Source organism: Canis lupus, chromosome 10 (assembly GCF_011100685.1).
Source record: "Canis lupus familiaris isolate Mischka breed German Shepherd chromosome 10, alternate assembly UU_Cfam_GSD_1.0, whole genome shotgun sequence".
In the NCBI taxonomy this organism is placed as follows: Eukaryota; Metazoa; Chordata; class Mammalia; order Carnivora; family Canidae; genus Canis; species Canis lupus.
Window position 1 is genome coordinate 43,092,724 of NC_049231.1, and position 14,385 is coordinate 43,107,108.

Here is a 14,385-nt window from a genome sequence, read left to right on the forward strand (position 1 = left end):
TCCTTGAGCCCATCTTCAGTCCCTGGCTACGAGTCATCCTGTGTCACCAGGATGGTGAGTGGCCTCCTGGCTGCTCTCCCTGCTTCCACCACTTAAATTATATGATCTATTGTCCACGTGGCAGCCAGAATGATCTTTGAAAAAAAGGACTTGATTGTGTGTCTCACCTGCTAACATCTGGCAGTCAGTCACTTGCCAGCAGGCCTGGCATGGAGTCTAGCACCTGGACCCAAGGGCCACTCCAGCAGTCTCTGTGGCTCTGATCTCACCAGCCCTCCTGGTTCACGGGGCTGCACCGTGGTAGACCTTGTTCAGCCCCTCCTCCTCTGTCTGGAGCTCGTTCCTCCTGCTCTTTGCCTGCTGAAAGAGAACACCCATGGGGTGGGGGTGGGGTGTCTTTCCAGAGCCCCCATATCAACTGGGCTGTGCTGTCTCCCAGGTCACCTGTGTTCTGTCTTCATAGCAGGTGTCATAGATTGTGTGTTGGCTCTCCCTACATTTGGAGATTTGCTAAAAGAACCCACAGGACCTACCACGTAGTTGTGCCCATGGCTAAGACTTATAACAGTGACAGAGTAAGGATACACACCTGGGTCATAGGGGAGAAGGCACAAGCACAATCTGGAGGAGCCTCTATGTAGGCTTCCTCACACTCTCTCCCTCCGATGAGGGCCACACGGAGCACAACCTCCCCTAGCAGCAAAAATGCAGCAATATGTGTGTAATGCTTCTGCCCAGGGAAATCCATTACAGGCTCGGCACCCAAGATTTTTTCTGAGGCCTGATCACATGTCCATCCTCTGCCTAGCACCTACTAAAATTCCAGACCCCCAGGAGGAAAGCAGGTGCATAAACTGCATTGTTTGCACAAACAGAGGATGTATAGGGAGCCACCCTTAGCAGCTAACTGTTGACTAGGGATACTCCTGGAGCCGAGACCTCAAAGGTCAGCCAAGGCCCAAGCTTGCAAGTGGGCTTTCCATGCAGAGCAACCTCAGGCCTGCTTGGTGAACCCCTGTTCCATACAATTTGTAATTAGAACTTTATCTCTGTGTCTCTTACTATGGGGACAGGGCCTCATCTACCATGTCCCTCACTCTACCAAGCACTTGTGCACAGTAAGCTCTCAGGTGGGTGTTTGAGAGCACAGGAGCATCTGCTGGGAGGGCTGGTCTACTGCTACTGAACTGTGACTTGGACAAGCTCCCTCACCTCTCATGGTCTCAGTTTCCTTATCTGCAATAAGGGGGTTCTAATAGTCCTTCCTCATAGCTCTGTATTTGTTGCGATGGCTGTGGTACTATTCTACACTCTACGTTCAAGGGATGCAGCTTGAGATACAGACCTGGATTCGTGATTAAGTATGGAATCCAGAGATACTTATTGGGAAGAATTGAAAAATAGACATGATTAGCCTTGGAGGCCCAGGAAGGAGACTTGCAGTTGTAGGTCTGAGTAAATGGATGAAAAGATGTAACAGAATGGAGTTGCTGAGTTTGGGTTAAAGGACTGGTGATGATTCTCCTCAATAGCCCTGTTCCTGGGTCATTGGGCCACTGGCTCATCAACAGATCATGCGGTTTCTCAGTCCTTGTGCCTTCTTGAGGAGGAGCCTGGATCTGCCAAGTAGGTCCTGATGAGGAATGCTCCGCCCTTCAGGTGTGCTCCCCAGAAGCTAATCTCTGCTTGCCCTGCCCACTCTCTGCTTTACGGGGTGTCTGTCCTACCCCACTGTGGCTCCCTGCCTTGCTGTGGCTGCTTAGGTGGCAACGTTCTGCTCCATGGGGCCCCACTTTGGCCTCACTGACTGGACTAGAGCAGTTGCCACAAGGGCAGATTAGCACTGACTGGCCAGGGGGTTCTGACCTGTGATCCTGGCTTGAAAGGATGAGATGAGCTGGACCTAGAAGATTCTCTTCATAGCAATTTGGAATTGGGCCCTAAGAGACAGGGCGGGCTAGCAGTGGGGCTGTAGTGATTCTGGGTGAGGGCACGCAGGGATGAGTCAAAGTGATGAGGCAAGCCCCTTAACCTCTCTGAACTTTAATCTCCCCAGCTGTGGGATAGAGTAATGCTGTCAACTTCTTGGCATCATTGTAAGGCCTTAATGGTGTCCTACAGGGCTTCACACAGTTTCTGGCACATGGCAAGCATCTTAAAATAGTTTAGATGGTATTATGATATTTTCATAACTCCTCTATTTCTTCAAGTCATTCTAATGGCTCTCTGTTTCTGGCCATAACAAATAAAAATGTGGTTACGATGGATGATCCTCTTTGGAAGGATTCTTATAGGGAAATCATAGTTCCCAATGCTTCAACTTCCAGTGTCCTGCGACATCACCTGGAAAGAAAGCATACAGTCCATTTAGCAGTATTTGTTTCCTGACAGCTGATTGCCTTTTTTCAAAGTCATCAGAACTCCATCTTTGTGTTTAACTTCAGGTGGAGTGCTTCTGTTAATTCCCACTGAGGCCCTTGAGAGTGAATTTACAATTTCTCTGGAACTCTTTCATAAAGGATGATAATGTCTTTATTTTTTGACCCCAATGCTATCTGTTTGACCAACGGAAGTTCATTAATTCTCACAATGCTACTTAATTCACTGCCAAGTGTCCATGATCTACTTAACATGTAGCAAATGCAAAAGAAATGAAGCAGTTCCACAGGAACACACACCATAGCCTTCTAGAGCTGTCAGGCCTGTAGGAATTCATCCCCACCCCCCTAATTATAGATGCCAAGGCTCCTTCCTCCATTTGTCTGAGCATCTCCCCACCTCTAAGATGAGCCTTTCCATTAAAGCAGTGATGAAAATGACATTTCTTTCCATCACAGAATTTAAACTTCTTTTAATGATAGAACTTTTAAATGTATCCAGTGAAATATGACTCAGGGGATTTGGAGAAGTGCATTCTCTCTCAGCTCGTTATGTTCCTATTACAGCTTCCACTCTCGAATCTTTTTATCAGAGGAATAATGCACTCTTTGGGTAACAGGATTGAACACCACCTTTTGACAGCCAGAGCCCCAGTCTTTTAGATTATACATGGATGCCTGTATTAAAAGAATGAATTTTTCTCATGCTGCCTTTTCGTTAGGATAGACCAGCCACTTTCTCTCCTCCTGGGCCATTGCATCTGGCTTCTAGCAAGACTCCCTTATTCCTGTCTCTCCACCCCTCCACCCTTCTGCTCTGTCAGCTATGCTGAAGCCCAGATGAGCTTTCAAAAACCAGATCTGATGCTCTTGTTAAGACCCAGTGCTGACTGCCTGGAAACCAGGATACAACGGTGTCTCCTCAGCACATCTCAGGGGGCCTCCAGGGCTCCTTTTCTCTGCAAGTTCTCCTCTTCCTGCTCCTGGCCATACCTCCATCTTTCTTCCTTCTCTCAGACACACTCTACTCCTGGCTCCATCCACTGATCAATATGGCTCCTTTCTTTGCCTGGAATGCCTTTCCTGCTGGTTTCCAACCAGCTCTAACCTCAACTACTTCTCTTTTCCTCTGGAAAAGGAGAGAAGTTCCTTTTTTTCCTCTGGAAAAGGAAAGAAGTCTCCCCCCCACCCCCACCCAGGATGGGGATGACATGATGTAGATATGAGGGCAGAGAGACAGTTGACATAGAATTCCAAGCCAGGCTGGCCCAAGGCAAAATTGTGAAGAAAGTCAAATATTGTCTCTAGCTTCTCCTCACCTTTTCATTCTTATCACAGAGCCTGCTGGTCTTGTTTCCTTCTCTTATTAGCAGCTTTATTGAAATGTAATTTTATGTCATAAATTCACCCATTTAAGGTATAATATAAGTCCATGGCTTTCAGTATAGTCACAAAGCTGGGAAACCATCACCACAATTATAGAATATATTTATTATATCCACCCCCAAACAAAAAAACTTCACACCCATTAGCAGTCATTCCCCGTTTCCCCATCCCCAGTCCTAGACAGCCACTGATTTGCTTTCTTTCCCTATAGGTCTGCTTATTCTAGATATTTCATATGTATGGAGTCTTTTAATGTGGTCTTTTGTGTCTGGTTTCTTTCACCTAGCATGATGTTTTCAAGGATCATATGTGCTGTAGCATGGATTAGTACTTCATTCTTTTCTATTGTTGAATCACATTCCATTGTATGGATATACGTATTTTACTTATCCATTTATTAGTTGATGAACATCAGGCTATTGTTGTTGGCTAAAGATGATTCACCTTTTTAGCTATTATAAATAATATAGCTGTGAACATTCATATATAATTTTTGTGTGGCTTTACGTTTACATTCCTCTTGGGAATATATATAGGAGTATGCTTGATTTCCACATTATTTGTGAATTTCCCAAATTTCCTTTTGTTACTTATTTATAATTTAATTCCATTACAGTGCACATTAGTCAGGGTTCTCCTGAGAAGGATATATCTAAATAGGTAGATCAATACATAGATATAATAGATAAATAAGAGATTTGTTATGGGAGCTGGGTCATGCAATTATGGAGGCTGAGATATGCCACAATATGTGATCTGCAAGCTGGAGAACCAGGAAAGCTGGTGATATGATTCAGTTCAAGTCTAAAGGCCTGAGAACCAGGAGCTCCAATGTCTGCAAGCAAGAGAAAATGGACAAACCCCTGTTGAAGAAGGAAAAAAAGAGAGAATGTGCCTTTCCTTCACCTTTTTGTTCTAATTCTGACCCTCAATGGATTAGGGTCAGATTATACCACCCACATTGATGAAAGTGATCTTCTTTACTCAGTCTGCTGATGCTGATCTCTTCTGGAAACACCTTTACAGACATATTCAGAAATAATGTTTTATAGGCTATTGGTGAGCATCACTTAGCTCTGTCAAGTTGATGCATAAAATTCACCATGGGAGAATATACATTTCAGTCTTTATAAGTTTTTGGGGATTGTTTTACAGCCTAGAATATGGTACATTTTGGAGAATGTCCCATGTATACTTTAAATTGCTCTATAGATATCTGTTCGGTCTAGTAGGTTTATTGTGTTCTTCATGTCTTCTATTTTGTTGTGTACCTCTGGCTAATTGCTGTATTCATGACTGAAAGTGGAGTCTCTCTCAATTATCATTTGTTGCAGTCTCTTCCTTTCTGTTCTTAGGTGTATATACGTTTATAATTACTTATAATCTTCCTAATGAATTGACAATTTATCATTTTATAATGTCCCTCTTTGTCTTTAATAACAATTTTTGTCTTAAGGTCTATTTTACCTAGTATTAGTGCTTCCAACCCACCTTTTTCATATCTTTTTGGTTACTATTTGCATGTGTTCTATCCATTTACTTTAATCTAATTGTGTCTTTGAATCTAAAGTGTGTCTCTTATAAACAGGGCATAGTTGTACCCTGTTATTTTATCCATTCTCCCAATCTGCCTTTTTAAAAAGATATTTAAATGTACTGTAATTACTGATAAGAGGGATTTGCAGCTATCATTTGATATGTGTTTTATTTCTAATGCCTTGTTTCCTCTATTATTCTATTTCTGCCTTCTTTTGTGTTAAATAGTTATATATTTTCTAGTATACCATTTTAGTTCACTTACTGTTTCTGATAATCTTTGTTAGGTTATTTTCTTAATTGTTGCCCAGAGCATTAGAATTAGCATCTTAACTTAAAAAATAATCTAGTTCATATTACTATTAACTTAATCTTAATAGTATCCAGAAGTTTTGCTCCATTCTATTCCTCATCTCCTGTGGTATTATTGCCATACACATTACATGTTTATGTATTTTAAGCTCATCAACACAGTTTTGGCTTTTTTATTTTATAAAAGATTTTTAAAACCTTTCATTTATGTATTTGAGAGACAGAGTGAGTGGGAGACAGAGAGAGAGAGAGAGAGGCAGAGACAGAGAGAGAGAGAGAGAGAAGGAGCACAGGGAGAGGGAGAAGCAGACTCCCTACCGAGTAGGGAGCCCGATGTGGGGCTTGATCCCCAGAGTCCAGGATTATAACCTGAGCTGAAAGCAGACACTTAACTGACTGAGCCACCCAAGTGCCCCACCAACACAGTTTTGTAATTATTATTTTATGGAGCTGTTTTTAAAATCAGATAAGAGGAGAAAAGAGATACAAAATACTTCATTCTCTCTTTTATATTTACCTTGCAGTTCCTTATATCTTTGTGTGGATTCAAATAACCAGCTACTATGCTTTATTTCAGCCTGAAGGACTCTCTTTACTATTTCTTACAGGGCAGGTCTGCTAGCAATGAATTTCTCTGCTTTTGTTCATTTTGGAGTTTCTTAGCTTCTTTTTTATTTTTAAAGGATAGTTTTGCCAAATACAGAATTCTTGACTCACAGTTCTCCTCCTTCCTCCCCATCCTCAGCATTTTGAATATGTCATCTAACTGCTTTAGGCTTCCATGGTCTCCAATGAGAAGTTAGCTATTAATCTTATTGAGGATCTCTTGTCCTCATGATTAATCACTTTTTCCTTGCTATTTTCAAGATTCTCTGTCTTTCAGTGGTATGATTATAATGTGTCTAGATGTGGATCTTTTTGACTTTGTTTTGTTGGAGTTCATTGAGCTTCTTGCTTGAACAGATTCGTGTCTTCATCATATTTAGGAAGTTTTAGGCCATTATTTCTTCAAGTATTCTGTTTCTTTTTTCTCTCTCTCTTTTAGGTCTCTCATTATACATATATGAAAGTACTTAATGGGGCGTCATATGTTTTTGAGGCTGTGCTAATTTTTCTTCATTATTTTTTCTTTCTGACTGGATAATTTCAGTTGACCTTTATTCAAGTTCACTGATTCTTTCTTCTGTCAACTCAAATGTGTTGTTGAACCCCTCTAGTGAATTTGACATTTCCAATTATTGTACTTTTGAACTCCAGAATTAGAATAATTTCTATCCCTTTATTGCTGTTCTTTATTTGGTAAAACATAATTGTCTTGCTTTCCCTTAATTCTTTAGACATGTTTCATTTAGTTCTTGAACATATTTATAATAGCTAATTTAAAGTCTTTGACTAGCAAATGCAACATCTGGGTCTCTTCAGGGTCCACTTCTATTGACTTCTTCACCCCTACCCTCCACCCCATGCACAGTCCATATTCTATCTCCTTTTATGTTTTATAATCTTTCATTGAAAAACTGGACATTTTAGATAATACAACATGATGACTCTGGAAATCAGGTTACTCCCCTTCCTAGGTTTTATTATCGTTGTTGATATTGTTTGCAGTTGTTGTTACTGTTTATATTTGTAGTGACTTTCTTAGAATAATTATTTAAAGTCTGTATTCTCTCTAGTGTCTGGTCACTGAAGTCTCTGCTTGCTTACCTTCATGGTCAGCCAAAGATTGATGGGAAATTCCCTTAAGTGCTTTGAACTATTATGTTTTCTACACTTTACTAAGAGGCTGTGTGTGCGATGGGGCATGCCTTTAATATTCATATTGTTTAATACACTGCCTTACTCTTTACTTCCTTCTGTGTAAGACCTATAGGTCACCCAGTGCTGAGAGAATGGGACCAATGCAGGTCTTCCCTTGTCATGTACACAGACCCAGGTATGTGTGCAGGCTTCTAGATCTCCAAGGATAGAATGCCTCATACCTCTCACAACTTTTCAACCCCCTCTAAGACATCCTGCTCCAGATCTTCCTTTTAAATTTTTACCCAGCTCTTATTTGCTACAAATGGTTTAGAAGCCTCAGGCAGCTGCAATGTTAAACAATTGCTGCTGATTATTTTCAACAAATGCTTTTACCACAGACCAAAGTGTATAATATGTCAGATAATGAAAAAACAACCACTATAAATGAGTTTCTTCCAAGAACACTGAAAGAGATCAAATAGTGACAATGCTCTAAGAATGAAACTTTTGACATGCTCCAAACATAGTCTGCTCCTTCTGGTAGCTACAAGGCTGCTGGTTTTCACAGCCCCTGAAGTTGTGAGGCTGCTAGTTTTTAGGGTCATCACAGAGCTGGGGCAGGAAGGATGGGAGCAGGTCAAGGAAAGAATGGGAATAGGTCAACAACACACTGTGCTGTTCTTACTGAAGTTCATCAGGGTTTTTTTTCCTGAACGAATGCTTCCCAGGTTGTTCTAAGCCTTTGGGTTTTTAAAAATATTTTTTTAAATATTTTATTCATTTATTCATGAAAAACACAGAGAGAGGCAGAGGCAGAGGCAGATGGAGAAGCAGGCTTTATGCAGGGAGCCTGATGTGGGACTCAGTCCTGGGACTCCAGGATCAAAGGCAGACACTTAACCTCTGAGCCACCCAGGCATCCTGAGCCTTTGGTTTATGTTTATAGTTCTAAAATAGTTTATTTTAACCACTTTGAAGAGTATTTGAGTTGTTTTGATGGATATGCACATTTACTGAGTTCCTCAGTTTGACATTCCAGAAGTCAAGATTATCTGTTATTTCTTTACATAGCTGTTTCTATTTCTCTACTAAATGGCAAGGTTTAAAGGCTAGAATAATTTTTCAACTATGATTTTATATTCCCTATTTGGTCCAGTATGGGCCTATAGCAGGTGTGCAATAAGTGTTTGTTAAATTAATAGTGGAGAGAATTCTTTAAAACTACAGGCAGGTCCATTCAAAGTCTATATCAAGTTCCTTCACAAAGATCCATAAGAATGGAGGCAAAAATATGAAATAGGCAAAGCTTATCTTTGATGTGGTGATAGCCACATCAAAGATAGCAAAAGGCCCACACATCTGTTGGAAGTTAATTGAAAGAATTATCAAGCATATTTCAGGGTACTACTCCACCAGCACTATGCAAAATCCCTTTTTGCCCATCATATGATTTTACATAACTAATGCGACTTTAAAAATAGCATTGTGCAACACATCCTCTTTCAGATGAGAACTCAGGGATAACAGGAAATTAATGTGTTCAGAGTAACATAGTTAATTTGATGTAGGGCCCAATTCTCATATCCTGTATTTTAGTATTCTTCCCCAACTTCCTACTGTTCTTCAAGGTATGATGTAAGGGAACCCAACATGTGAATCTCTACTTGGGGTAGAGTACCAAGAATAGAGGTGAATTAGTATTGGACTTGGGTTTGGAAGATGAAAGTTCAGATCTGATTCTGCCACTAATAATTGTGAGATTTGTTCAAATACCTTCACCTCTTTGAACCTTGGCTCCTCTAGGGCAAAATGTTGAGAATAACATTTATCCAACTAGGCTATTGGTGGAATTAAATGGAATAATATGTGTGAACCTTATACTTACACTCTTAACAGTCACAAGAGTGTGTGGGGGGAATCCTATAAAAGAAAATGACTCTTTTGGGTTTTTTCCTTCTTCCTTCCTTCCTTCCTTCCTTCCTTCCTTCCTTCCTTCCTTCCCTCCTTCCTTCCCTGCTTTTTGTAAAAACTAAGCTCATGTAAGAAAATGTCTTTGAATGTACATATAAAGAGAGTAAATAGTCTCTCAAACTGAAAAAAGATCTAATATGTTTTAGTTCACCCTAACTCTGGATGAATAAGTCACTGTTCATTTTCTAGCTGGGGATAAAGTTAGGTGCTGAATTAGAAAATAAATAAATGGAATTTTAGCTTCCCTCCTCTTTGAAGGCCTGAGCAGACTGATAAAGTGTTTAGTCTGTGCACTTAATTTCTTCCCCACTTTACTTCTCCCTTTTGTTACCTATTAAGTGCCAAACACTGTGGTGAGATCTTAGCAGCCAAAAGTTACTTAAGACACAGTCTCAGCTCTCAGTTGTTCTAGATCTCACTTGATATCACTAAAAAGCAATGTATGCCTCTGTTAAAACAAACACATAGTTGCAATAGTGTGATCTAATAGATCCTTGTTATAGGTGGAATTGTGTTCCTCCTGCAAATTCATATGGTGAACTTCTAACCCCCAGTACTTTAGAATGTGACTATTTGGAGATAGGGTCTTTAAAAAGGTAATTAGGTTAAAATAATATCATAAGATGGGCCCTAATTCAATATGACTGGTTTTTGTTTGTTTTTAATAAAGAAAGGAGATCAGGATACAGTCACACCCAGAAGAAAGACCATGTGAAGACTCAGGGAGAAGATAGCCATCTACAAGCCCAAAGAGAGAGGCCTCAGGAGAAATCAAACCTGCTGACATGTTGGTCTTGGACTTCTAGCCTCCAGAACTGTGAGGAAATAAATTTCTATTGTTTTAAGTCATTTAGTTTGTGGTACTTTGCTATGGCAGTCAGAGCTAATCAATATAATCCTCCATTGGGATTGACCCACTTGGGACATTAGTACTATCACAGTTGGTTAAAAACAGCATGAGTGTTTATAATTGAACTCATATATTGAGATGTTAATAAATGCATTATGGTGCTGAGAACTCTAAAGATAACATTTTATTAAGCTAGTTTTATTATACCTAAGGCTGCATGTTTCCCCCTATACACACCTAGAGGATGGAGTTGGGCTGCCTGTTCATGACTAAAGGAAAGATGAGGTCTCTGTGCAGAAATAGAACAGACACCACTAAATCCTGAGTTATGAGACAGGATTTGAAGCAAGGTACTGGTATGCAAAAATGCTATGCTCTAAGGTTAAAGAAAAAGAGGAAGATGATAAATCTTACATTTACTATAATTCTTGTGTAAAAACAATAAAAGTTATCAATTCTATATATGGAAAAATATTGGCAGGAGATATAATATTTATGGTAATTGTTTTGGGAGCTGGTACTAAAGCTTATTTTTTTTCTTTTCTATTACCTACTTATCTGAGTTTTCTACATTTTCTTTAGTGGACCGATATGCTGTTCTAATGAAAATAAAATCAATAAGCTATGCCGTGTAAAAAGATCCCAGATTTGATACTAATTTGTGGAGTATATGCTTCAAAATATTTTCTCACATGTAAACCAAATAAAATAGAAAAATTAGGTAAAATAGGAACCTAAAAATCTTCTATTATTTAGACCCAGATGATTTAAACCTTTTGAAAATTCCTCATACTTTTTATGAAGGGACAGAATTAATAAAGTAAATTTATACCCAAACCAATTCAATGACTATTCTTCTTTAAAAAATAAAATTGTTTCTAAATACTAAAAAGAAAATAACTAAAACTCTAAAATAGCAGTGTCATGTCTGCATGGACATGCACAAGAGGCTCAGAATACCCCTTCTTAGCAGATACTTGATTATCTTATTCTGTTACTATGTACATAGACTACTAGCAAATACATACATGGTTTACTGGCCATTTTCTAACAGCTTCACATATATTAACTCAAGAGGTCTTTACAATAATCTTGGGAGGGATACCATTACTATCTTAATTTTCCAAGGAGGAAACTGAATTACAAAGAGGTGAGTTAAATAGTGGAACTGGGACTTGAATCCTGTCAGCCTGGCTCTGGGGCCCCTGCTCTTAACTACTTTCCTCTGTGGAGGGGACTTGACACAACAGCTCCAGTCTTACAGAACCATTGATAATGTGGCTTGGCATTGGTTCAGCCAGGACCTTACCTTCTTATTTTCTCCTTCCATGTGAATTAGTGAACTTGACTCTGCCTGGTGGAGTGTTGTAAGGTGGAATCCATTTACTGATTGTCCCTGAAAATGGGAAAAAAAAAACAAAATACTCTTTTGGGAGCAGAATCATCTCCTGTTCCATCTCTATCATTCGCTTATTCCTATTTTTAAAATTCTGGTGGATCTTGTTAAAAGTTTCAAACAATTCAAATGAACTCTGGTCACAGAGTATGATCACAAGCTTCTCTCTTCTATTCATTTTGTAACAACTTTCTCAAGTTAGAGATGCCTAATTTAACAGAGAATAAATTACTAGCCCTGTAATATATCTTGGGAAAGTGTAGAGAAAATACTCCCTTGCTGCATTTGGCAAGTCAAATAAGCAAGCAAGCTCATGTTCTTAGAAGAAACTCAATTCTTAGAAACTCTCCCCCATCACACAGCTGTGAGGACAATTGCAGATTAATTAATTTAAGTGAATTGGAAAAGATAAATACAAGAGAACCTTTTCTGAAGATGGCTTTGTTGGTGTTTTAAACTGAACCCCACAGACAGAAAAACCTACTTAAGTGACCAGTTCATTGAGCAGGCTTCTTATTTGTATGCATGGAAAATCCAAGAGACCCATCCACAGTGCTGGCCAATAGGCTGCCCATGGGAGACGTTCATCACTGCTTGCTCTTTCTCTTCTGGCAGAGGTCTGCACCACAAAGACAAGGTTCTTTGTCATTTATCTTTGATGAAGTGGTTTTCCACTTTCAGGAAAGTTCCCAGTTTAGTGTGTGGGTCAGCCAATTTAGCCAAGAAAGATGGCTGGGCAACTGACCCTGGTGTGTTCAACCTTGGGTGGACATTGGCCGCAGTCAGATAGGCAGGGCTGCTGGGTCCTCACTGAGCTTTGTGGTTGGAGGGTCCTCCGATTGTTCTATGTAGGGAAGTAGGGGGTTGGATTCTGGGACAGCATGTTAAATTGGGGTAAGGTTAAAAAGGCCAAAGAATGGACTGCCTTTGGGGAGAGAGGGACTAGGAAGCCAAGAGTAAGGCTGTTGGGAGCTGCCTGCATGGTCCCCAGCCTGTGCCTGAGTTATGAGCTGAAGGGCTTCCTGCCCATTGTTCTCTGGCCAAGATGTGCTGAGGTGCAAACATCAGCCTCTTCTGAAGCTCTCTTCCCTGAAGGAGCCCAATGCTGGAGCTTTGGTGGCTGCTTAACTCTTCTATTATTTCCTTTCCATTCTCTTCTGCCTTCTAGCACCCGCTGACCAGCAACAGAGAATGAGTTTCCTATAGGATCAAGAGGTCTCTTTTGTTTACTTTTTAGTGTACTTCTCTCAAAGTTTAAAAGTCAGAGAGAAAGTGCTGACTCTAGAATAATCCAGCAGCACCTTGGGCCAGAAATGAGGACTGCAGCTCCCTGCTCACTCATAAACTCTGTGGCGCCTTGGAGAATTCAGGTTACAAGGTTTATGGACACAGGGGCAGAGGTATACTCCTATTCATTTAAAATTCCCAGTGGCTAGTTTAGTTAGCTACACAATGGAGATGAAAATACATGGTCCACAGCTTTACTGAATGGAAGAAAGATATGACAGGGGCATCTGGGTGGCTGAGTCAGTTAAGCATCCAGCTCTTGATTTCAGCTCAGCTCATGATCTCAGGGTGGTAAGATGGAGCCCCATGTCAGGCTCTGTGCTGGGTGTGGAGCCTCCTTAAGATTCTTTCTTTCTGGGATGCCTGGGTGGCTCAGTGGCTGAGTGTCTGCCTTTGGCTCAGGTCATGATCCTGGGGTCCTGGGACGACTCTTTCCAGGTCAGGCTCCCTACAGGGAGTCTGCTTTTCTCTCTTTGCCTGTCTCTGCCTCTCTTCTCTGTGTCTCTCATGAACAAATAAAATCTTTAAAAAAAAAAAAAAAGATTCTCTTTTTCCTTTTCTCTCTGCCTGTCCCCACTCAGCTCACATGCTCTCTCTCTCTCTCTCTCAAAAAAAGATATGACATATTTTATAGTGCCTTTGAAACTATGACCATTTTTGAAACTACAACCATTCAAATATAAACTAGAGCTTGTTGGAGCTAAAGACTGTTGCCATAGTATAATATAGATGATATAGTCCCTGTGTGTGGAAATCTGATTATTAAACCCCTTTCTTGAATATTATCATTCTTTGACAAGACTTGGGATTTTATCCAGCCTATACTCTATAGACTGAGAAATAATGTAGCATATGTCCTACCTCGCGCATTTAAAAAGTCACCTCCTTCCTTCTGTAACTGATGGGAGATTGTATCCAGGGAATGTCATTCCTACCTTGACACATTCCTTAAATATTATGAATCACTTGCTCTGTGGCCCCATACATTTGACAAAGTGAGCAGACTCATTGAGCCCTCTAACACACTTTTAAAGGTGTGGGGAGGCTCCATGGTGTCATTCGTTTGGCATCCCCAGCACCCAGCACACATGTCTGACAAATAGCAGATGCCCAGGAATCTGACAGATGAAAGGACAAATCAAACAGCAAGCAACTGTTTCTCTTTGTCTTTGCTAATGCTTACAAAGTCTTCTACATCCTTTTTGCTAAAGAGCCAGCAAAGTTCAAAGAGTTTTTACAGAGGACTCCGAACACTGCCAAGGAGATCTTGGTAGGTTCACTTGGTATGTTTGCAGAATTTAATAGGCCAAACATTTCTATTCTGTTCCAATAACTTCAGCAGTTATAAATTGAGAAGGGTATTCTTGTGGGGGGCTGGGGGATAGAAAAAGTGAAATATACAACAAAATTGACTGTGATACTGTTTACATATTGGTCTTTATATTTTCTTCACTAATATCTAATTCAGTCTTACAGCTACTTAAACAGAAGTTAGGAAAGTAGCACTTAAATGTTGGCAGAATGAC

At 40.2% G+C, this 14,385-nt stretch overlaps 1 long non-coding RNA gene across 3 annotated transcripts in view; it reads right to left on the reverse strand.

Moving 5' to 3' along the window:
* Window positions 1–1,667: 1,667 nt before the first annotated feature.
* The window catches only part of LOC111097706, a 158,503-nt gene continuing 145,785 nt past the window's right edge, over window positions 1,668–14,385 (reverse strand). For all 3 annotated transcript variants that reach the window (XR_005365766.1, XR_005365770.1, XR_005365767.1), the window contains exons 4-5: window positions 11,486–11,572; window positions 1,668–2,343 (exon numbers count right to left, since the gene is read on the reverse strand). This is a non-coding gene — a long non-coding RNA (uncharacterized LOC111097706). The remainder of the gene's footprint in view (window positions 2,344–11,485; window positions 11,573–14,385) is intronic.